Below are 26,355 nucleotides of genomic sequence, written 5' to 3' on the forward strand. Positions count from 1 at the left end.
TAACATCTCTTCTATGTTCAGCCATATTTAATAGAAGCATATTTTTTCCATGTGTTCTCCACTAAAAAAGGAAATTGCATTTAAAGTAACAATTACATGAAAGCAGGAATCTTCTTAATTATTTTATCAATGTTTTTGTGTGAATGTCTGCTATCTTTCCAGCTACCTGTGTACAGCCTTTCTGGTCAGACAGGAGACAGACATATGCTACCTGTACTTTTTCACAGTCGTAAAAGCACATAGAGTCTAAGATGAATTCACATGCATGGTGGTTCCAGGCCATGTGTCCTTTGCAGCCTTGAGAAGCAGAGGAGAGTAGCTGGTGTGAAGAGAGAAAAAACTGTAATTTCAGTCTGAAGAGTTGATTACAGACAGTGAAGCCAAAATGTGTGAATGGAGGTGTAATTATGAATCTATTATTTAATCATCACTCCTCAGTCTTCTTTTTGCTGAGTATGAGTGCCCACATTTGCCATTCTAAGTTAATAGCTGTATATCTGTCTAAGAAATCCATTGTGGTTCACTGCGAACTAAAAGTTCAGTTTGCACATGCTCTTTCAATGATGATACAATAGGTCAACATTGAAGTGATCTGCCCTACAAGGACTGAGTTTCATGGGGAAAACTGAAACACACCAGGTCTGGAACAAGTTTTACACAGATTTCAGAAGGGACTTCCAAACACAAGATGAAAAAACCAGATGCATTAGCTGCCCTTTTGGAGCATTGCTGAATTTTTCACAACCTCACTAAACATGTAGAGATGGAGGGATCAGGTGTTTTATTTACTGCTAAAATGCTTTGAAGCAGTAAAAAACTTTTAAAGTTTTAAACATTATTTTTGCTGTAATAAGCAGTGATGTGTTTGTGTGCATGTTGGCTGCTTGACAATCTGACTGACACTATTTGAATGCTAATTATTTACAGACAACAGCAAACTAGATTTAAACTAATTTAAAAAAAAGGGCATACATCATGAAATTATAATGGTTTGGGAGGTTTGGACTGACAGCAGATAAAATCTAGAATGGTTTTGTTTTTGTAAAATGTCTGTTTGTATGTTTGCAACGTTAACAATTAATTCAGAACTTCTTTCCTATAAGTTACTGCAAAAATTCTTGAGTGAAGGAACCAGACTTATTTTAGAAATAATTCAGTCAGCAGCTATACTGCTATGGATAATGTATTTATTCACATATGAAAATAAAAGTCAATAGCAGAAAGGAAAGAAATAAGAAACCTAATAGCTTTCTGAGGATGTCACTTTTAGATTTTATTATCTATTTAATTTACGGTTTGAGTCAAAAGGAGACGGAGGGAGATGAGATATAAAAACAAGAATGTTTCCTCTTATTTTCTGTTCTAGAAAATCCAAATAATTTTACTACAATTAGTACGTATTTTATTCCAACAATAATAGTTTTATTCCAATTTAGGTGAAAACTAAACAATTTTTGTGCCTGCTCCTACATTGAGAGGAAATTAACTGTCAACTCTTTACGTTTAAATGTTTACTTCTGAATTTGAGTAAAGCAAATTAGAGAAAAGTTGCAGAAGAGAATATGCAAAATATAAAGCCTAATAAAAAAACAGATTTTCAGAGGTAAGGGAAGGTGACACTTCCTTTCATTGTAAATGTGGCTATGTCAGCAAAGTAAAACATTTAAAAATGCTTTAAATGAGTAAATTTTTCTGTTTGTATCAGTTCTGACATTTTTAAGTCTCACATGTAAGAAGTTAAGGTAAGAGATAATGCTTATTTAATGAGTAGCTAGATAGATTTTTTTCACTAAGTCCTGTTCTGCAATATTCACAAATCACATAGATAAAACTGGCAGCATAGAGAAGATGATTTCTTTCTCAATAAAGCATTTCCAAGGAGTGCAGAGATGCAGTTACAAAAGCAAAAGCTTGGCTAAAACTGGTATTGACCAGAGACGTCAAAAACTACAAGAAACTGCTCAATGACAAGCAGAAACAGAAGGAAAATAATGACTAGGACAAGTACTTACAAACTGAACAATGCTCACTGCAGTAAATAAAAACTTCTCTACTGCCAGTAGCCAACCACAGGCATTATGGTCACTTTGCAAATTTTCATAAATTAAGCTTATCAGTCTCACTTTGTCTGAAACAGCCTTCAGCTGCCTGAAGTTGTGCTTAAATTTGTTTAGGTATAATATTTTCTCCTGGCCTGCCCATCTCTGTTTTGTTTTAGTTGGATGCTTTGTTTTGTTGAGTTTTTTGATGGTTTTTGGTTGATTGATTGCTTTGGGATTTTTCTCTTTTTGTATGTTCATGTGGAAGGGGGTTGTTTTGTTTAGTTTTGGTTTGTTTTTTTTTTTTTTTGTGACCATAATTTTAAATAGAGTTTAATAACAAATACATGAAGTCTGTATGTAACATCTATGGGATTTTCATAATGATTTGGTGAAGATGGCTTTCTGGCATGAAAACAGAGGCTGTTTAGAAATGGGGTGCATAATAGAGTGTAGAGGAGCAAAGGGAGTAAATGACAAGAAAAGTGGTTCAGATTGTACTGGAGACTCTATGGTTATAAAGAACTTATCAAGCTTTGGATCAAGAGAACTTGATTCTTATAGGGCACTTTAGGGCACACCCAGACATTTGTTGGAAGAAGAATACAGCAGCTCACATGAAATCCAGAGAGTTCCTGAAATGGGACTGTTTCTTCATACAAAAATTAGATGTATCAAAAAGGAATGAGGCACAGCTGGACTTGTTGCTCACAAACCAAGGAAACCTGTTATTCAATTATCTTGGTTAGTCATAGCCTTAGCAGCAGTATTGTGAAGCTTGGGGTTGAAGGGAGCACACAAGATTTTAAAGATATTAAAGACAAAGATTTTAGAAGAGCAAACATCAGCATGCTCAGAGCACAGCTGGGAGGTATTCTGTGGAAGATTCCCTGGAGGAAAAAGGAGCTGGTGAATACTGAGAGTTTTTCAAGAATGCACTTCTGGAAGCAAAAACCAGTTAATCCCCTTTAAAGATAAGGGGAGTAGACAGAGCAAGAGATCCCCTTGGCTGAGCTACAAGCTTTTGAGTCTGATCACAACCAAAAGAGAAGCATATCAAAAATGTCAAAACAAATGAAGACCCATTGAGAAACACAAGAGCGTTTCCAAGGTGTGCAGAGATGCAGTTACAAAAGCAAAAGCTTGGCTAAAACTGGTATTGACCAGAAACATCAAAAACTACAAGAAACTGTTCAATGACAAACAGAAACAGAAGGAAAATACTATCCTTCTGTTAAACAAGAGAGGTCACCAAAATGCTGAAAAGGGAGATGTTCTGAGCACTTCATTCACCTCTCTCTGCACCAGCACTGCTCGACCCAGGGAGCAAAAGTCCCGATTGAAATAAACAAACCCACCTTCACTGAAGGAAGAGTTGGTGAGTAAAATTTTACTGCAACTTCACCCCTGAAAATTGATGGGCCCTGACAACATCCACTCAGGAAAATTTAGAGTGACTACAAAGAAGTTGACAACTCCCTTTTCAGAAGGAGTCATTTGGAAAAGATATAGGGTAATGGTTACAAGTTACTTCCAGGGATAATCTGATTATATGCAAGAGGAAAGTTCTTTCAAAACAATCAGACTTCTGAGTATTCTCTCCAGGGAAATGGTAGATTCTACAGTGTTGGACACTTAAAATTCAGATGGACCAGGTGCTACTCAATCTTGTCTAGACCATGCTTTTGACAAGAAAGTTTGGACCAGATGATCTCTGAGGGCCCCTTCTAATCTGGTGTTTTATAATTCTATGGTGATTATGCAGAGATATCCTCTAGTGATATATCTTTTGTTTATTCTTTAGAGCAGAATAAAATACTTTAGTTAGAAGGGGTCTACAAACATCTACTTCAACTCCTTAGCCACTTCAAGACTGATCCAAAGTTGAAGCCTGTTGCTAAGGGCGTTGTCCAAACACCTCTAAATACTGACACAACATCAACCACCACTCTGCTTTCCAGGATTTGACCACTCTCTAGATAAAAAATTGCTTCCTAATGTCCAGTCTGAAATTCCCCTGTCACAGTTTGAAACCATCCCCACTTGTCTTATCATTGGATCCCAGAGAAAAGAGTCAGAACCTTCATCTCCACTTCTCCTCAGGAAGCTGCAGAGAGAAATTAAGTCACCTCTGAGCCTCTTTTCCTACAAACTGGACAAGGCAAAATCCTTAGCTATTCTTCACAGGACATGTTTCCCAGCTTTTTCATGAGCTTTGTTGCTCTCCTCTAGATATATTAGAAGATATTAAAATCCTTGTAAATTGTGGGATGCAGTACTGCTCCAACCTACCCAGATCCCTCTGCAAACCTTCTTGTTGCCCTTCTTGTTGCCCAAGAGTCAACAGCACCTCTCAGTTTGGTCTCATCAGCAAACTTACTTTCTTTCCTTATGCATAATAATAACATCTGATCTGGCAATAGTATTTTATTTAGACTTTCAATATTTCAATTATACTACTAATAAATTATTTTTTACATATTAAATTGATACCTTTTCACACTTAATAAGACTTAGTCAGCATACAGGCAAAAAAACTACATAATCAGATGTAGGAGTCATGAGATATTGGGGTATCCTCCATGCAGACAACAACTTCTAATTTTTTATAAAGAATATATACAAAGATATTCCCAGAAGCAAATCACCTTGCAATATGTGGGAATCTTTGCTAGAAATTGAAGTAAACTATGGTCTTGTCAATAATTACTCTGATTTCTAGTGAAAGAAGCAATAGTTTATCTTGAGTAAAAGCTGTATACTTTTTAAAAAATAATGGACATAACAAGATATTTTATCCAAGCTTCACCTAGGACATGACTGAACAGTTTTAACTGCAACTTTAATGTTCAACACAAGGCAAATAACTTTGCATGAAAATAGTCAGCTTGAATGTCTGCACAAAGCTCTACTGAGATCAACTTAGCATCAACAGATAGAATCTGCCCAAATTCATATCACACATAAACAAACATGCCTCATCCCAGAGCTCTGTTGGGGATAAAAATTCATATGATAAGATGTGTGAAATGTGTGATCTTTCATATGATAACATCATATGAAATAGAGATATATGACACATTTCTTGTAACACCAGTGTGTAGAATATGACGAAAAAATAGCAGTATTCCCAATGCTATAAATTGTTTTGAAAAATTGTTGCCTTTTTAAATACAAATATTTGTACGTGAAAGTGAAAATGGACTGCTTGTTTCCTGTATTACTGACAGCCCTGCACAAAGGGCAGCTTCATTTCCAAAATCCTAATGTAGGATCTGGAACAGTATTTATCTCCCTGGACTTCCATGTATTTCCTATAACACATTGGGGAAATTAAGTGCTTTTTCTCACCTGAATTTCACATTTGCATAAAAAGAAGAGTAGTTTCACTCCACAGGAATTATAAAAATAGAGAAGATGTGAGGATTCCACATGCAATGATATTTATATTACTATATTCACATGCCATCTCTGTTTGGTCAGCTCTGGGATTGCTTCATTTATTGAGTGGTTTGTATGTGTATTGCACATACAGTACATTAACCATCAGCAAATTCTGCCGTTATAAATGTGAAAAAGTACTTAAAATTCTATCTTCGTAGATGTTCTTGTTTCAAAGAATTTTAAGAATATGCTATTTACATAAACATTCAGAAGATGCTTTTGAACTTACGTAAAAGTTTTCAAGACTTAACTTTAATATATTAACAGGCCTTAGTTTAAGAACTGCAAACAGAATTTTTGTCATGTTTAAAGGGAATCAGTTTCCTTTTTTTTTTTCCTTTTTCCTTGTCTATATATAACTTTTAGACTCATTATTGATGAAGAAACAGTAAACAGAGTTTCATACCCTCCAGACAATACCATGTAAATAACAGCTCCAAAACTGGTAATAACAAGAACTGTTGCCCCTACTCACTACCTGCCTATTCAAAGCACTAAAAAAGAAGGAGACAGAAGCTAAGCTTTTTTCTTGCCCTTATTTATGACTTGAATCAATCCAGAGAAATGTCATCAGTACATACAATTTCTTTTTTCCCATCTCTAAGGGAAATGTCAGTTCAATATGCCTCTAAATTCTGTTATCTTCACACATATAAATGGAACAATAATAAGAGATTACAAGATTAAAAGACAAATCACAACCAATTAGACCTTGTCAAATTTTGTCATCACATAGGAAAGCTGCTAAAATGTAAACCTTGACCTTCAGCATATATTAAAATCAGGGACTATCATTTGATAATCAGTTAAGTGCTCTCTGTGGAAAGAATAGAAGACCTCGTCCAGTGAGGGTACTAAAAGCTTGTGAAAATCTGATCCTGATGTTATCCAGATGCAAAGTGTTAACCTTTCACAGAGATGAAGTCTGAAACCCTGGAACAAGGGTCAAAATAAACAGGTTCCCTTTTTGGCCCAGTAGCAGACTCCTAATGTCAAATGTTCACTTTGCTGTGACCTTGTTCCCAAATGTAGAATGAATACAATATTTCTTTTCCTTGCCTTTTAGTCTATCACTGTTACAAAGATGGCCTAGAAAAAGACTGAGTATTCTGGTGTCAGGGTATTTTAAACTGCTGTAATTTGAGCAGCAATTGTCTTAAGCTCTATATCCTTCATTTTTCTGGGTTATATTTTTTGTTGCTCATATTGTAAGTGTCAAGCTAAATTGATTAATATACACATATTATATTTTTATCCAAAAGTAGTCCCTCACTTTATCTCTTGTACTTTGCTCACTAGAAGTACTTGTGAAATATATAACTTAACAGCCTCATTTTTCATCTTACTTTTTTTGTGTTCCAGAGTACATAAATATCTTTAATAATTCAGTCACACTCTCATCACACTTTCTTAATTCTGATTTTTTTTCACTACATGCTAGTTAATATTTGGGAACAATTTGAATGGTACATACTGAATATATATATCAATGTAAAAATGAACCAATGTAAAAATGATGCTCTTAGCTGTGGTCTGCTACAATAAGCATCGTGTGCACAGTTTTCAAAGAGGAAAATAGATTTTCACTGAAATTATATTGTGAGCAAAAAGCTGATCTGACAAACTGATAACCTGACTTTATCTTCTCCACAGTTTCCTACTAGCTATCAGAAAAATGGAATTTTTCAACATCAAAGAAAACAAAACTCTAAGTAGAACTGAGATACTGGTGTCCATGAATATTAAAAATCTAAGACTAGAAGGATGAGAGGTGCACTTAAATGTGAGTGCATAATTCCTGTGTGGGTGACTGTAGCACTACTGTCACCTTAACCATGTGAAAGATAACATGTGGACTTCCCTCAGAGATAATTTTTGGACTATCAAGGCTTCTTACTCTGTCCTTTACCCACAATTGTCTCCCATGAGAAATACAGTGGGAAGCAAGGTTAATTTAATTTGCATCTAAATATTCTTACTTAGGTTTTTTCCCACCAGTTTTTCTTCTATGTCAACAAACTATTTTTTGTCTACATTTTCTTGATCATTGAATATTTCCCCCATGTTCATGTTTATATTTATGTTTTATAATAGTTTGTCATTACTTTCAGATAGTGCTTTTAATTGTCTAGTAAGGAAGAGGAATCAGAATGAGGTGGCATCAAATTTGCAGAGTAACATTATGAACAGATGAAGTTACACACCGATTTAAAGATATGTTTAAGAATTCTACGACAAGGGAAATCAAAGTCCTCTACAGTGCCATATAAAGTGTATTTTTAATTTGTGTTTGTTGCTAGAAATCAGTAGGCTTTGTAAATTAGTCTGAAATGAATCTCCAAATGTGTAAGACATCACTTACTTGGAGTTGAGGCTGATCAGTTCTGCCACAGCTGGTGCCAACATTCTGTCAGTCAAATTCTTAACTGGGTTGTAAACGGTGAGGAAAACAGTTGTTTTTTACTCCCACCTGGAATGAAACACAGGGTCAGTAACTATTTTTCTTCCCTATCTTCTAAGTGCAATAAGACATTTATTATATTATCTTAGCCTGTCTCATTAGAGGAGTCATCAAAACAGTTACACAAAGGATAGAAGCATAAACAGTTTCACTCTTTGAATTTCTCCTTGATTGTGTGATACAATATATATATAAATAAGTGCTCTAAAAATAATTTATTTTGTGTACATTTATTCATATATATATTTATTCAAATATGTATGGATTTAAAAATGTTGATGCTGAAGAAATTAGTCAGAGAATTTAGCAGTAGCAAATAGAAGTGTTTCAGAGCAAAGGAGCTTAATGTAGATATCTAAATAAGAAAGTTTCATTTTTATTTTGATCTTGAAGTACCATTTCTTTTTTCCAAGTTTCTTCTTATTACAGACTATAGACTTCAAATTTATGAGAAAATTATTTATAAAACAAAAGGTTAAAGGAAAAGTCTCTCAATTTTAAAGTGCTCTCTCTCACCTTTGAAAGGAAATGAAGATAAGAAGTCCTAACTAACTAAAGGAGCAACTAATATAATGTAATATAATATAATTAATATCAACCTAATATATCAAGAATCTAATATAATATCGAGAAGATGGGGAAAAGATGGTTCTGAAAATCATAGCCCAATCAGTTTAACTTAAGTTCCTGGGGAAAAAAATATACTATAAGTCTTCATGGAAGTTATTTGCAGGCAGAAGGTCAACCAGGTCAATCAGGTCAACCAGGCAACATGACAACAGAGAGATATCTGAAGGGACAGAGATATTAATGGAAATATGTGGGGAAAACACAGTGGAAAAAGCAGAGATTTATTACACCTAGAAGTAAATATTCAGTAATTTTGTTGTCTTGACCATATGATATTTCTGTCCTTCCAACCGAAAGAAAACCAAATGTATTACAACTCTCAGCTTTATTACAACACAATTAATAGATTTCTACAGGAGACAAATTTTTCAGAAATTCACTGACTTAAAACAACTTAATAGTGAGCTTTCATGCAATGGTAGCAATATGGACAGAACAGCAGTATTCAGAAAATCACAGGTGGCTTAGAAAATTTCAGATCTTTATCCATCAACATTCCTTGCTGTAAAGGATATACAGCTTATGAGGAAATGATAGGTTATGAAAAGACTCTACAAGAAGATGGATTATTACTATATAGTTAGTTATTCAATGCTAATATAAATACTGCTTGGAGAGGCACTGCACATCTGACAAATTTATGGCCTTTAATTTAGAGTGTAAAAATGTAGAAGAACTACACCTTGTCACATGCTGACATTATTTTATGAATTAATGTTATTTTATTAAAGGCAAATAGCACATTTTTATTTCATCAGAAAAATAAGTATGCTCTAACTTAAAAAAATTCAGTAATGCTTTTCCTGTAGTTTAATTGCTTAAATAATTAATTAGTTCAAAACAATTGAAATAATCTTATAAAATTAATATGCGATTTCCTAGCAGCTGAAAGCTCCTTTTACTATATTCTAATTTTAATATCAAGAAAAAATTCCTAATCTTAGTTATATACACAATTCCAAAAAATAAAAAGTCTACATTATTCCAGAAACACTTTGCAGCTCTGGACTTACACCATTAGTAAACTCATTCTCTCAGAAGCCCTTTCAGTAGAAGGCCCAACAAATTTCAGTAGCTGCCCCTGCAGTATAAGCTTTAGTGGAGGTTGTTTATACATACATCTTCTGTTCAGCCAAATTTAATTTAAAATGCTTATGGATTTGACCACAAATAACTATCAGTAGAGAGCTGAAAAAGGGCTTTTGTTACAAGTCCTGTAATATTTTTGAATTTCAAAACATTTATTTACAGGCAGAATTCCAAAAGTGTTTGAAGACTTTGTCAGAAACCAACAATTTTTCTAAAAGTACAGGGAAATATAACCATGTCTTGAGACCGCAAAGGTTAATGAGTAAAATCTGCAACTGAGAATTAAATCTCTCCAAAGTGCTTCAAAGATAAATCCACTTTGCTGTATATGTCATCACAAGTTGCATCTTGAGAACAACTAAGAATTTCTTAACAGAAAGTGTTCTAATGGTGAATTTCCAAACAAGTCTAGTCTGGAATTCTCCAAGGCAGAGAAGTGTAGGAGACTGAATCATCACCAGAGGTTAAGAGGTAAGAACCTCTTCTCTTTTGTTACTCCTAACTTGAAATTGGGAAACAAACTTGTGCAGCAGCATCATGAGATTTTTCTCTCACACTTCAGCTACTGTAGGGAAACAAACTGGGTACACATTTTCAATTCCAGAGAAGCAAAAGATATTTTCTCTCAAAATATACCTTCCTTGTTAAATTTTAAATGAAAATTGATTTCTTTCAATGTACTTAATCTTTTCCTATGTCTTTTCTTGGCTTTTCTTCCTCTCTTTTTCCCCAGAACTCAGTTTCCCCTTCCCTTAGTTCCACTTCTACACATTTCAGTGTCAGCAAACCTATGAACATTTTCAACATCTTGCCAATCAGCCCAGCAGCTGGTGTTTCTTTTTTTTTTTTTTTTTAAATAGGAATGCAGTTGTCACAAAGTTATTTTTGCCTGTATTTTGCACTGGTTATCAGTTGGGAACAGAAGGAAATATCACTTTGGCTCCTGAATGAAAGCAACAGATAAGCATGATGCTTTGGGCTGTCTGCTACTTCTGTTAGCCACTAACAGAGCACTGAGCTTTACTTCCTCTCTCTTCTATGATGTACATTGAAATTCCCTGCTAGCGGGGTGGAAACATTTACATTTTCTTAGAAAACAAATTGAGAAAGCCAGATGGCAATATATAGTTGACAGTGTTAGAGAAGAGGTTAAGCTTCAGCACTGACGTTTACATATGTGCTTCTGGTCACAGTTAATTTCAATGTGTTCGATTCAGACCTGTGACACTGCTCTCCAAAGACAAAAGCTAGATATTAAGGAAAGCTTGTGAAGAGCAGAAATATCTCTTATTAGATCAGTTGATAGAAAAAAAATGACAAGATTCTGGCACAAAAGCCCTTGTTCAAAGGAATATAGGGTAGAAGATTTCAGATATGCTAGATGCCACTTGGGACATGGATATTATACCTTCTTTGAAAATTTCTTTTTAAAATCATAAGACATAATATGAAATCCTGCCTCAGACATCACAGAAACAACACATCAGTGAACATTCCCAGTGTTTATATGATATCCATGATTTCTGAAAATGGGAAAATAGTACACAAGTTATCCTTAGTAGTGTGAATTAGATAAAAGGGAAATTATTTATAAAAATTCCATTATATTCTTTTCACTTCCATAAATAATAGAGTTCAGTAAGCCTTTGCTTATTTCTTTGGACAGAGAAAGTGGCTACATGAGATAATGATAACTTCCCTTTAAACAAATTAAATCCTTTTCTCTTTCATTCACACTTTTGGGATATGACCCTACCTTATACAGTCTGTCTATTTTAACAACTAATCCACACTTACAGTTACATAAATTTCATTTATTCCATGTATTTTACCTTCATTTGTGATTCACAGATATATATATATATATATATATATATATATATATATATATGTGGAGACAGTTAATGTTTCTATTATCTTTTATTAAAAATTTGGAAACATTATCAAATTAATAGCAAAAATAACACCAAATAATAAAGCAAATTAATGAACACATATGTTTCATAAAATTTCTATCGCTGAAAGTGATACCCTTTTAGAGTAATTTTTGCTTTCCCAGCACCCAGCGATGGAATATTTTTGCATTTGACAGCTTAATTTCTCTCTTTATTTAAAGATGTCAAAACATTTTCCATTCAATAATTTCCTACAGCCATAGCCATACAAATTTGTTTAGAAACAAATAAAACAAGCAGAAAATAGAGAACAAAAATAAAAGTGTGTTCTCAAATGAAACCTTTTTAGTTCTTCAAGGTTTGTGTAGATTATATTTTAAAGTTTTTACCAAGAACATAGCTAAATTAAAAGCATGGCACAGAAAAAGTACAGAACTTAGAACAACATTAAAATACACTTAATTTCTGCCAGTACCTGAGCACCACAGTTCTATTTCTAAGTATACAACACAAATTTTAACTCTAACACACACACACGAAAAGAACAGAAACATAAAACCATTATTTTTACATGTCACATGAATTTAAGAATTTTTATATATGACAGTTCATGGTATTTGCATTACAAAACACTGCGATTGATGACAGAATTTCCTAATTCCTCTTTATATAATTAATCACTGTACCTTTAAAAAAACTCTATTTATCAGAAAAAATTCATATACCTTTATATCTTGATACTCCTCAGGGAAAGCATCATAAGAAATCTATTTTACCCTATCACACTTGCAAGAGAGAATACACATATAATTCTCCTGCTGCTCTCAAAGTTGTAAGTTCTGTGTCATACTACCTATTTTACTGTCCTCTCAAAACAAATTTTCCAGGCTTTCTTGACCTAACAAGAAAATTTTCATCAGCTGCAGTATCTTTTAGGTAAGATTGCAAGTCGTTATAGTAAGACTGCAAGTCCTTATACTACAAGAGATGACATGCTTGAGATAACAAGAAGATTCACAAAAATACAGGGCAAATGCAGAGACAGTAAATCTCTAACATATGTTCAGAGACTGAAAAGTGTTAATAAATACATTGATCCTGACTTCAGAACTTAAAGTGACTGAGATTGTCACATTCTGACTTATGCTAGAAAAGTAATGATTTCCTATGAAAAAATAAAAACATAGGCATCTTCTAAAGCATTGTGGAATTATAAGAGCTTATTTCTGAGTACAGAATCTAACATCTCTACCTGCTCCAAGATTGTAGTAGTCTACTAACTACTTGAAATCATAATCAACTATGGGTTTATAGAGCGAGATTCTGATTATATTTTAAAATATTTTTTCATGATAATGCAAGAGTCCTAATTATAAACATTTCCTGCCTGTTTTGGCAAGATACTGGGGAGGAGAGCAGCAGGGGTGGTTTCTGTGAGAGTAGGGACTTTCACAACATGAGCCAGAGAAAGTTCCAGGCAGCTCCAAAATGGATCCATAGCTTAATGCATCAACAAAGAAGATTCTGCTTCTCTGATAACATATATCTCAGAAAGGGCAACATATACTGTGTAGCAGCTGTGAGAGATAGGACTGAGAAAAAATGTGAGAGAAACAACTTGTAGACACTAAGATCAAGGGAGGAGGAAGGAAAATGTGCTCCTGGCACTGAAATAGGGATTCCTCTGCAGCCTGTAAAGACCATGGAGAATCAGATTGTCCTCCTGCAGCCCATGGAAGACCTTGTTGGAGAAGATATCCACACTGTAGGCCATAGAAGATATCCAAACTGTAGGCCAGTTTCTCTCTACACTCAGAAAAACATGTCCTAATGGAAGTTGTTGATTGTGGAAAAAAGCCCAGACAGAAGAATGTGAATAGGAGCCCAAGTGGCAGAATATTTTCTCACAAAACTTAGAGCTCATGGGGAACTCATGTTGGACCAGTCTGTTCCTGAAGGACTGAACCCCATGGAAATGACCAATGCTGGAGCTGTGTTATAAATGCAGGATGCTGGGTAAATTGAATTACTAAGATTTCCTTGAGGTTCATAATATTCTTATCTAACTAGAACTATGAAGCAATTATTTTATTCAACTTCACAGTTACAGTGTTTGCTACATTGTAGCTAATGGTACAGATTTTCCCCATTTTTTATTTTTATCTTAAACGCATAATCATTAATCTGGACTTTGTTGGTTTATTTTCTTTATCTAATTTTAACCAGGTCATTTTCTAGTGTGTTATATTTCTGTTCCCATAAAGAGTGTAAAGACACTAACAAATGACAAGAATTTTCAATCTCATTTTCTCTTCCTGTTCAGATGAGGAGGGTAAGTGAGTCAGTGTCTGGGTGGGGATATGGCAGCAATCCAAGGTCAACCACGACAACAGTCAGCCTTTTGATCTGAGTGCTGCCAGAGCTGGTAACTTCCCTTTGTTAGAGAGCATAGAGGTAATGATCGTATTCATTTCTCCCTGAGTAGGTCATGACATCAAGGGAGGCTGTATGTGTTCTTCTTCAGGTTTAAAATATTGAAAGGATTTTATTATTTGAAACATACGCAGATAATTCAAACAAAACTCAGCTAAGTTTTGTCAAGAACTGATTTATTCTGATCATAAAATTTAGAAGCTGAAAAATGATTTCACATTATGTCATTTCAAGACCTCCATCAACTCATTTTGCTGTAAAAAAAATTAAAAAGTTGACAAAAATCTCCTAAACTCTCCATCACACTTACCATGGAAAATTTGCTACTCAAATAAAAATTTGGTGATCAGCATGACCTTGATTATGTCAGCAGCTAAAAATATTTTTTAAGTGTCTTTTCATCTGTCTTTTCTTCCAGTCTATAGTTGCAGCTATAGCCTCTGATTCTTTAGAGGAGGAGCTGAAATAATATATCTAACCAATTACTCATCAAGACAATGTACTCCTTCACTTTGCTGATGACTGGCTAAAGCTTTGAAGCATGAAATTTGATTTTGTTACTGGTTTAATGTATAGATGCAAGTACAAAGAACATTAAAATGTCAATGCATTAAATTTTGTTTTTCCCAGTAGTCTTGAAAGATGATGATGATGATGATGATGATGATGATGATAATGAGCAGGATGAGAAGAAGGAGGAGGAGGAGGAGGAGGAGGAGGAAAATGAGGAATCAGAGATTTAAATACATCATTGTCCAAATGAACAAAAGCAGTCCTATATTTATTAAAACGATGCACAGAGGTTATAAAATTTTCTGGAGTGAAGTACATATTTGAAATAGTTGTGTTACCAAAGATTGCATTGCATTACTCTAATATTATTTAAATATCTCAACTAGAATATGTATTTCTAATTTTAATACCTGTCTAAAAGTTGGGTCTCAATAACTGGCTTTATGTTATCATTTTGTCTTCAAAGCTAAACAGCTGCCCTCTCTTTTCAATTACAGTAGTGTGCATATACATATATACTAATGTAGAATTCATGCCTCAATCATCTCTCTGATTAAGCTAGACAGCTTAATCTTCAGAGGTCTTGAATTTTAAGGGTCGCTTGATTCTATTTTCAAAATGAAAGCTCTGTCTTCCATCCCTGACAAACAGATCTATCCTTAAAACTCATGGCTGAGTGGATAATCATCATTCATGTATGCTGCAGTTTGGTATTTCTAAAATAAATTGTCCTATTTTTTAATAGGACATGGAGAAATTAATGCATATGGCAGGAAAATGACAGAAAAGACTGGAAACTGCTAGATGGTAAAATAAAATACAACTTTACTTCATTTTGATACTACAGACCCTTATTATTACAATCATAATGGTGACCAAACTGCTTATAAATACTTCTCAGGATAAAAAGGAGCATATCCAGAAATTTCTCTACCAATCTTAAACTGTAACCTTAGAACCAGGCTCAGAGCTTATAAGCAACGAAGTCTGTGAAAAATACAATAGATAAGGTAGCTGCAGAGACCACAAATGCTTCCAAATGAAAGGAAGAAGGGAAAAAAGAGAAATTTCACATATAATTTCAACATACTACCACACCTCTACTTTGATCACAATTTTCTAATGTGATTTTTAAGATAATGTCCATTAAATTCAAAACCAGACAAATAAACCAAAAAACCCTCAACAACAAAAAAACAGCACAACATGTAAGTTTATTCCAGAGGTGAAAAAGAAGATATAGTAGTGCACTTGGAGGAACTGTTTGACTAAATTGTCTTCTGATGTGCTGGTATGCAGTATCATGACATGAGGCAAGGATAGCTGGTGATGAATTCTCAGACATACTGTAAATGTTTTTCTATCACAAAGCCATAGAATCACGAATAATTTAGACAGGGAACAAAGGAGTGATTTTCCTCGTTCAGTTCTCCACTTAAAGCAGAGAAAACTGCCTGTTTTATGCATTTTTTTGCAAATTGCATTTTTTCAAATTTGGAATGGAGGTAATAAAAACAAGAAACCAAAGGCAACCTAGTTCACAGAGTCTGATTACTAGAAAAGTCATGTATTTATTAGGGTTTCCTTGATTCTTCTAGAAGCTGTTATCCTGTAAACACTAGCAAGCACAGGTTAATACAGGAAAGATACTACTAAAGTTCAAATTACTATTAAATTTTGAAAGCCGAATTTTTTTTTTCTGTTTAAAGATAAATGTTGCATCTTTGATTTAAAAATGGAATGATGTACTACCTCTCTAAATTTCCTATGCAATGCTGACTGCTTTAAAGAGGATGATGTTTTCTGATTTTTTTCTGCTACAAAATACAACACATGCTCTTTTTCTTCTATGTCTATCTGTGTGAGAAACAAAGGATATATGTGGTATGTGGTATATGAATATGTGGTTCTTCTGAGGCATATGCAAAATCCAAGCAGGAAGGAATTTAAAGTGAGAAATACTAGCATATATGCTTATATTTAAAATTTTATGTATTACTATAGCAACACTATTAATTAAAGTTTAAGAAGACTACAAGACATTGACAGAGAATAATGTAGTAATTGTAAGCCACATAAGATGACTAAAAAGTTCATCTCGGTAAATATCCCCAATGACTCCTTGTGACATCTTTTTTACTTAACAATTATTCTGTTTAGTCCTAAAAAGCAGTCAGCTGATACACATATCCAAACGTTCTGACAGTCGGTGTTATCTAAAATGTGGTTGCATTAAGATAGTTACTTCAGATAAACAACTTTTTTTAATATTTTGTGATCTAAACGAAGATATCAAACTGGCAAATTTTCAAAAATTCAAGTGATGCTGATGATGATATAAAGCATCAGACCTTGACCTGATGAAACTCACAGAGCTGCAGCTCCAAAATGTTTGGCAATCATTTCTTGACTTCCAGACACTTGCTAAAGCAAGATAAAATCAGCCTGAGTCAAGGCAAATGCAACAAATCCTAAAACTCTGCACTATTGTATTGATCTAAAACTTTCTATCAACACTGGCAAAAATCAACACTAGCAAAAATAATACTTACTAGGTTTTGGGATTTTAAAAAAATGTTTTAGGCTTTAGAAATTCTAAATTTCTAATTTATTCCTTTTTTATTTATTTGGCTTTAAACAAATAATGTGTTTGGGTTTTCTATGATTTCCTATAGATCGTGCTTAAAGTTTCTTATAAAATTCAACTCCTGTGCTTCTGAAAATATATGCCAAAATAATCTAAACAAGTAACCTTAGTGAATGTCAGGGAAAGACCCCAAGTTCATTGGGCAAGGATAGATTCAGTGAGAACTTTACTGTTCTCCTGAATATACTGTTCACCATCCACTCGCTATTCATACAAACCAATTCAATACAATCTGCTTACTATTGTCTTTAGTTTATAAAGCATGTGTCTGAAATTTACTAGTGCAATCTGGCCAAATGTATCAGGTGTGCTCTAACTTTCCTTTTGCTTGATAAATATTGTGAAAGGGTTGTTCAATAGAAAATAAAGGCATTATCAAGAAAAGATGTGATTACTAATACATTCTGATTTTATTTCAGAAATCCTTCACCCTGCATCTGTAATTCCTGGACAAAGAATGGTTATGCTATTTAAACAATTTTAAAGAGTGGCAAAAATCCCTGTTCAAAAATTACATAGATGGATCTCACTTTTAAGCTTCACACATCACTGATTATTTTTGTCATAGCTCCAGAAAAAAAATACATAAATCCAAATAAAAGATCTGAAATTTATAAATTTAAGACTATTTTTCTTACTCTTCCTTCTGAAAAAAAAAAATCTACTTTAACAAAAGATATGATTGGGGAGATTCTAATGCATTCAATAACCATAGGCATAAAGGCCTCTGGCTTATTTCAAGCATTCTTTGGTATTAGTTATCCTGCTTTCTCTGTTTCTGTGAATGAATCCAGGCTATTGGAAATACATACAAAGACTGTAAAAAGCTACAGTAGTTTATATCAGGAATCAAAATAGCAGTTGTCTGCTTCCAAGAACTAGGGAATGGTGAATGTGTTACCCACACAGAAACTGTACTGAAGATGTGATCTGGAGTAACACTTGTTCAAATAACTGTTATATATTCTATCATCAGGGAACTGGCAACTAGACTTGCTTAGCGTGCAGTCCTTTATAATTTACCTTGAATATAAAATTTATGCTGGAAAGGACGAGAAAAGATAATTTCCTCCTAAACCAAAAAAAGTTTTCTCACAATGTTATATGAAGAGCAGATTTACTCAAGTGACACTTTCTTCCTTGTTAATGATAAAATATTGATTAAGTTTTTTCAGTCATCCCATCAACATGGGTCTATGTTTGACTCTGGCTACAATCACCAGGTCCAGTCCTGACACCCACCTGCAGTATGATATGACAGCTAGAACTCAGTCTGCCTTTATTCCCACACAACTGGGTGATGTCCTGCTCTGGTGCTACTCTAGGGAATCCCCCATCCCTCATAACACCCTGAATTATATCCCGGAAAGTTAGATCAGAGGAACACAAGAGAGATCACATTTAATACATATAACACCTTTATTAATTATCTGGATGACAGGGAAGATGGTCAAGGCAGATTGCATCAAAGTATGTACAAATCTAAAGGGACAGTTCAAAGATGGAATCAGGCTCTTTTCAGAGGTGTCTGGTGATAAGATCAGAGGAATGAGCAGAAACTGAAACACAGGAAGATCCTTTTGAATACAGAAAACCTCTTTTTCCGTTTGGGAACCAACCACTGAAAAAGGTAGCCCAGAAAAATTGTGGGATCTCTGCCCTTGTAGATTAAAAGCTATTCTGGGAATGTGTCTCGGAAACCTGGTCTAGGTGACCCTGTATAAACAAAAGTTGTCAACTAGGTGTAATCCAAAAGTTCATTCCGATTTCAGCCTTTCCTTATGCTTGCTGGCTGAATCCTCACTATGCAGGAATAGCTTTTGACATCATAACTTCCTGCCTTGGTTTCTTCTATCCTAAAGGAAAGCTAGTTTTCAATCTTATGGTTCTCCTAATATGGTAGCTGTAATAAACTGTTTTCAAAACCTTCTTTATGGCTTCATTTGGTAATAATTTAATCAAAAGTAATTTAAGCCATTTCTATAGCAAGGGAAGAACTTGCTGCGATGCAGATTGAATAGTCAGTAGACTAGATGAATAGCCACAAACACCAGATCCTACTGTTCCTTGTTTAGGAACATATAGCAAAAAGCCTTGAGATATTTTATTGGTTTGATTAAGAAGATGGGAGATTTCTGCTATATATGGAGTCCAAATAAGCTGGTTTGTTATTAGTGTGAGACTGACATTCTAAATATAGGTTTACTAAGCCAAGAAATTATTTACAAAAACCCAAAATGAAATATTTTTATTTTATTTTATTTTATTTCTTAATAATGGATGAAGAAACAAAAAGAAGATAAAACCTTTCATCAGACATAATAAAATTTAGTCAACAGATAATATAGTATTAGATTTTATAGGCTTGCAGGCATTCAGCTGTTAAGATTCTGAACTACATCTAGTTTTGTGTCTCATATAATTCTTTAGGAGTCTTTTCTATGCATAATCTAATCATCAATGCTATCATGACTATGCTATTACAGATTGCATACTATTTGCATTCAAATATACAGGAAAAATAATGTAAGAAGTCAAATATCTTCATTAAATTGAGAAACTATAACTACAACAGTTTAAAGAGGTACAATATTTGTTGTCCCATATTTTGACAGTGGTTCTTTAATTAATAAAAAAGCTGACTGTTGATTGAATTAATTCAGTCCTTTCTCACTTATAATATATTCTTAATAATCCAAGTAGCAGTTAATTTAATATTTTTACTTAACATAGAAGATTGGTGTAAATCTTACTATTAATCTTTAATATACTTGAAGTCTTATGCTTACATATTGCAGATTCTTTCTGCTTACTCAACCAAAACCCAAAGAGTAAACACACAGTTAATACTAAATTCAGATATTCAGCAAAAAAGCTGGGTCTGTTCTACCATATCAGATCCTAAAAAGCACACTTGCCCTAGGCTTTTCCACAATCTATAAAGTCCATATCTTACACAATGCAAAACTCAGCTCTCTGTGTTGAACATAATCTTCTTGAACTGTTTCACTTCTGAACACATTAAATTACTAGTAATAAAGAGTTCAAACCTGATTTTTTTCCTAAAGCAATTCAAATGCAATTCTGCTTGTTAAGTACAACTCAAATCTGCTTCACTACATAAAACTAAAAGAATAAATATTCCTCAGGGTCGTTGTCTCAAAGCACTTTATGCTGAAAAAATTTGTTCAAGTATTTGTTCAAATTTTCATCATAAATCAGATCCCCATAAAATTTCCCTTCTTCTCACCCTTATAAAATGTTATCAGATCCTACAATATACCTACACAGCTGGCTGTACCATTGAAATGAAAACAGAGTCAGCCAGGACTTTTTAAACCTAACCATATCAGTTACATTTTCAGAACCTCTCTCAAACCTTTCAGAATCCTGGCATCCAAAATTACTAATCTAAAGGAGGGCAAGGAGCTGGGGATGGGGAAGGAACAAAACTAAACCAAACCAGATCAAGGCACGCCACACCAATACTACCACTCTTCAAAGAGTAGATTCTTCTGTACTTTTATCTGTTCCAGTTTCATTCACTTCAGTAATGAGGTTATCTATACACAGATACTTTTAACCTTTCTTACTGTTCTTAATAATCTGTCACTAAACAATATCTTTACTTTTGCATTTCTGTCTTGACCACCTACTTTTGATAATACACCTACTTTTGATTTATTTCAAATTCAATATTTTACTTGTTCTTGAAGCAAGCATTTATCTGCCTATGTCAGCCAGGTCGTATGGGAAAACTTTCAAGATTCCCTTTATTCCAGTTGTCATAAGTAAATAGTACAAAGATCATAATCAATATCCTTTACGAGGATTGATCTGCTACACATTATTATTGTTCTTCTGTTATTATTATCATTAATACTACTAATATTATTTCCAATGCACACTTTTTAAGAAACCAGTACATGTGCAAAAAACTTTTTTCTTTTCAGATTTCATAATGACACCTAGTTCAAGTTGAAATGGTCGTTCAGCATACATGATTTCTATCAGGTTTGGTATAAGGTCACAGGCTCTCTACAATCTTGCAGTGCAGGGTCTCAGGACCTTGATGTGCCTGCCCAAACCTGCACTTGTTTTACTTTGCCTTAACAACTGTCTGATACCCAAGAGCCCATTGTCAGAACACTGTATTTCTGATCAAGAACTGATGGAGTTCACAAACACAACTGGTTGATCTCAACAGAGTGCAGTCCGGTCTGTGAGCTATTATTGCTACAAAGCACTCACAGGTGTATGAGTGAACTACTTTCGGTGTCTCACATGTTTTAAATTTTTCCTTGTTCTTTGATCAGGTTTACTAACATGATGCTCATTTACAGCTGATTTACTTCTTCCCAGTCTCAAGTTATCTCCAGCTGAAATATAATACTGGCTCTGTCACATCCCTGTGCCTACTTTGCTCATGAATACTTGCATTTAAAAAGGATGAGAGAAGGGATCTTTTACAATGCAATTTGTTATTTTTGGTAGATACGATTATCCTTGATTTAATGAGTGGTTCTTTCTTGAGATGTACTTGGGATTACACTGAAATTCTCACAAAAACAAATCACTAAAAAAGCAAAGACCTCTCGATATACACTCTCTTCTAAAAAAAAAAAAAAATTAAAGTGGGATAAAATATTGGAACCAAACCAGAGTCTAGTTATAGAAACTTAGGTAGTAACAAGATGATTTAGAAGTTTCAAAAAAAAACCCCCAAAAAACTCATATTATGTAGCAAAATACACGGACAAAATAGCTCATATTCAAGAAGTAATTCAACAAGAGAATGAAAAAGCTGAACATAGTATTTTGGACATAGTACTGTCAGCAAACAGACAATACGTTGGCTGTTGTTTTCCTCGCAACTACTTCTAAGAAAAGAGCTACTGAACTTCAGTTATTTGATGTTAAAAGTTATTGTTGTCTATTCAAATTAGGCCAACAAGGATTGAAAATTTTTCCTGTTTTCACCAGCTTGAAGGAATCAATGAAGTGGTTCTTGTTAGTTCTAAGAAATTGGAACTGCACCACCTCACTAACAGAACAATTAAATTACTGGTATGAAAGCAAATTCATTGAGTCTTTTGTATAAAAATAGTTCTGAGGAATGTTTAGTCTAGACTTTGAAAAACAATGTCAGGGAAGAGTTCTGGCTGCTCCGCATAGGGAGACAGCCAGGAGCAAAAGGTGATTCCAAGACTTTAGAGTTGTGCCATCCTATGACATTGATCCAGAGCACAAATGCAGCAAGTCAGGGTTGGGATCAGACACAGAAATAGTCTACTGGGGTAAAGTAGGGCTGAGAGCAGGATTGAAAGCTGTGTCCAAGGATTCATGTTGGGTCAAGACTAAGGCGATATGACCCTGGGCACAAGTACAGTATTGGTGTGCTACACAGCTCAGATAAGGGCAGCAGAAACAGACTTTGCTGGGCTAAGAGTTCCCCAGAGAAGGGGGCACCCCAAACTTCTGGTTTCCCATCAGTGATGGAGGCAAGCTTTGACTAAATATCTTCATTCATTCCACTTAGCACCTTAACTGATTCCACTGAGCACCCTAACTCAGCCCAGTAAACTTTTAGGAAGGGGGCTGCAGTCAGGATCCTTACAGAAAGGTCAAAAAAAATTGGCATCTGTCAATCATTTCCAGTAAAGCTTTTTTGATTTCACTTTGCTTAGGTAAAATTTCAACTGAATGTTATTTTAGCTAGTTACATTTCTGGATTTAAAGAGTTTATATATGGAATTGTGACTATTAAACTTGAAGAATATGTACAAAAACTAAGTGCAATTTGTGCCATTTTATTAATAAGACTTATTCCTGGTATTTTAAAACAATAGCTCCTTCTGTCATCTTGAAAAACACTGCATAGTTTTTCCAGGCTTATTCATTCAGCCATATCCTAATTCTGCAAAAACTCATTGACATGTTCAGTTTCCCAGTGCAAAGAATGATGTCTATGATTTTCATCTACAAAATTTAATTTAAGTTACAAATCTAAAAAGAATTATGCACAACTAGATATATTGTTTATGGGAAAAACATATTTGAAATCTCTATTTAGGTTTTTTTAATTATTTTTCATATCTTTGAAGTCTATGTCTTGTAACAACCATTATTTTAACTAATGATTTCAGGAATGTTTTGTTCTTCTTTCATTTTTATTGGCCAACTTGAAAATTTTATGCCAAAAGTATACACTGATATAGAATTTTAAAATATTGCTTTAAGTTTATTTTAAGATTCTTGTCAAGGTTTCAAAATAATAACTTGGCAGTGACTTTGAACAATAGGTTTCATTTTTACTGTTTTGCTTATGATATAGGTATTTCATATTGAGATTCTGATCCCAATAAGACCTGTATTATGTGATCCTATGATATGTGACAGGATGTCATAAAATCAATGAAGTAGTTACTTACCATCACCTGATATTTTTGTCACAAAACTTACTTAAATATACTTCTTCAAAATTGCGTGCCTTTTCAAAAGCTTCATCTGTGACCCCACTAGGCCAGTGTAGAAATTAGTTTATGTGGTCTAGTGTACTCCTGTCTCAGTGCTCTGCAGAACAGTGGCATGATGTAATGAGGCAGAATTCAAAGATCATCCAGTGTTGTTATAGGTTATAGGGTGGAAAGGACTGAGCATAGTCAAGTCAAAAGCACTACAGACTTGAATAAGTTCATAGCTGAGTAATTGTTTTGTCAAAAATCCAGAAAACCATAAATGACTGCAGGGTCCAAGTACAACATCAAATTTATTGTGTGATTAGCATTTTTCCACCAGCAACATTTTTAGCTAAATTATTAAAGGGCAGTCAAAGATAAAATGTCTGAGAGTCTGAAGTGGCTGATGCATGGGTAAGGCTGCAAGAAAAATTTATCTCTGCTGATCATATACAAATCTGGTGCATGAACAAGTAGGAAATTCAGTAATAAGGGCTGTCAATATAACACATTCTCCAAACAATAAAATCAATAGGACAAACAAAAGTTAAATTCTGGAAGCACAAACAGATTTTGGCCCTTTAAGCCTCAAGAATTATGTCTCTTTCAGGAAGAATAGCCAAAATTTATTCCTAGACAGCTTGGAAGTACTACTGATCCATATGCTTGTGGTCTAAAAGAAAAATTTAATGCTGGGAAAAGCAAATAACCTTCTGGGTTAATAAAAGGATATTTTTCACCTGAATAAGCAACAAATTAATAAGCTAGAAGGGTCAAAAGAAAGAGATGAGAAAATTCAGAGAACTACTATTACATTTAGTAATTATAGCGTAGTATGCCAGTCAGTCTCTGTAGGGAAATAACTTACTGCCACATAGTAATTGAACAAAAGATATGTTGTTGAATAATTTCACTTCAGGCAAAGGAGCTTTAATCCCACCTATTCATGCAATCATGGACCAGTTTAGGATACTAATATATCATTTGTATTTTCCACAGCCTTTTTGTCTTCTGAGAAATTCTTTTGAGGTTTCCCAGAATGCACTGTCATGACAAAGAGCCTTATTACCGTCTTGATCTCTTGATCTGTAAAGGACAAATTTGATTCAAATTGTACTAGTTGTCTGTTTTGGGGACTCATATTAGAAAACTAAGAAAGGACAATGGAATTTCCCTGCACTTAAAGAGTATTTTGATTATTACTTTTGTTCTTCTCAGACCTACTTATCATATTCTGCAGCAAACAAAAGTTCAGAGTCCACTAGTCTGGCCTTTTTGTTGGAATGAATTAGGTGCCAACACATTCTTATCTAGAATCAAGATAAAAAATTAAAGGAAATTCCTGTATACTGAGACCACAATTATTTATTTCTTATATTGGAATATCTCATCTTCACTGAGAACTACTGTAATCCATGGCTATTTATTGCTATTTATATTTAAAGTATTTTCTTGGCTATAATTATTATGTGCTTTACTGATTCAAATCAGTTTACGCTGAGTTAAAAAGGAGTCAGTTTCATATGGAAATATGTTTTTAATCTTTTGTTTCCCTTCTGAATTCCGCAAGTGAACTAACTAGTTCACTTAAAATTCTTAGCCAATTAGGATTTTAATTAAAAATATATGGAAGTATTTTTTCTCATTTTCTTAAGTAGGAAAAACACTAAACTACTTTTCTAAAGAACACAGAAAAGTACAACAGGACACTGCAGCAAAACTTAAACATTTTTAATAATCAAAACATTTTCAAATATGGATGCTCTAAAACATTTGTAAATATCCAAAAAACTTGGATACCAATGAATGTTTACAAAGTACAAAGCCTTCGACCGTAATGCCTGTGGACCAGTAACACTGTTAGATGAAGAAAGTCTCAGAATGGAAAGGGGCATGAATGTAGGAGTGAGTAACAAGGAGGTATAGTAAATAAAAAAATTAGAAATTATTTCAAAAATTAATTACAGTTTAGGTGATCCTTGGCTGCCATACAAGGTCCTTTCACTTAGAAAAAAAGAAAGGGGAGAAAAAAATTAAAGCCCAACAGCCAATAAAGTGGGGACTTGAGACATAAGTCCTGGAAGGTGGTTAGCCTAACTTTGTTTGTTCTTGAAGAGATAATGAAAATAAGTATGTGCCTCAACTTCCAAATTAGACTTGAATAGACTGAAGAATACTGCAATTCTTTTGTGGGTAAAGAAGATTTAGTTGAAAAAACAAATAGGAAACACTCACTGTACTTTCTCATTAAGACAATCTGTGTACGATGATATTCAGTGTCATTGCACTACTCTGTATGATGCACAAGCAGGACACCCTATTTCCCTGATTGTGATGAGAAACTGAATCTTGAATAAGTTCACAAACCCAAAATCAGATATGGGGTAAGGCTTAAATGAAAGTTTCAAAGAAAGGTATTTAAAATTTTATATTTAAACAATTTCATAATTTTTAAAATTATGCAAATAGCTTGACATTGACACATAATCTTCGGAGGCCAAAAGGTTAGAACAAATCTTTTATTTATGAAGAAATTAAATGAAACAGTTTGATAATCCTATTTTTCCTTAAACTGAAATAAGTATGCTTGGAATGCATCTATCTTAAGAGCATTGAAAATAGGACATTATTTTATGCAGATTAAACGATTGTAGTTCATGTAATGTCAAAGCCATCTCTTCTGGTAAAGGGATATAACTCTTCAGCATGATAGTTTCCTGTCTTGAAATGGACAACCTTCTTTCCA

The 26,355-nt window shown here is 33.9% G+C and overlaps 1 protein-coding gene across 7 annotated transcripts in view; it reads right to left on the bottom strand.

Annotated features, from left to right (window-relative positions):
- Positions 1 to 26,355, bottom strand: part of PTPRD (protein tyrosine phosphatase receptor type D) — a 1,172,279-nt gene that overhangs the window by 865,614 nt on the left and 280,310 nt on the right. For all 7 annotated transcript variants that reach the window (XM_054517855.1, XM_036402900.2, XM_036402899.2 and 4 more), the window contains exon 4: positions 7,846 to 7,953. The gene's annotated coding sequence lies outside the window, so the exon portion shown is untranslated. The remainder of the gene's footprint in view (positions 1 to 7,845; positions 7,954 to 26,355) is intronic.

This window comes from Molothrus ater, chromosome Z, assembly GCF_012460135.2.
Source record: "Molothrus ater isolate BHLD 08-10-18 breed brown headed cowbird chromosome Z, BPBGC_Mater_1.1, whole genome shotgun sequence".
Lineage (NCBI taxonomy): Eukaryota > Metazoa > Chordata > Aves > Passeriformes > Icteridae > Molothrus > Molothrus ater.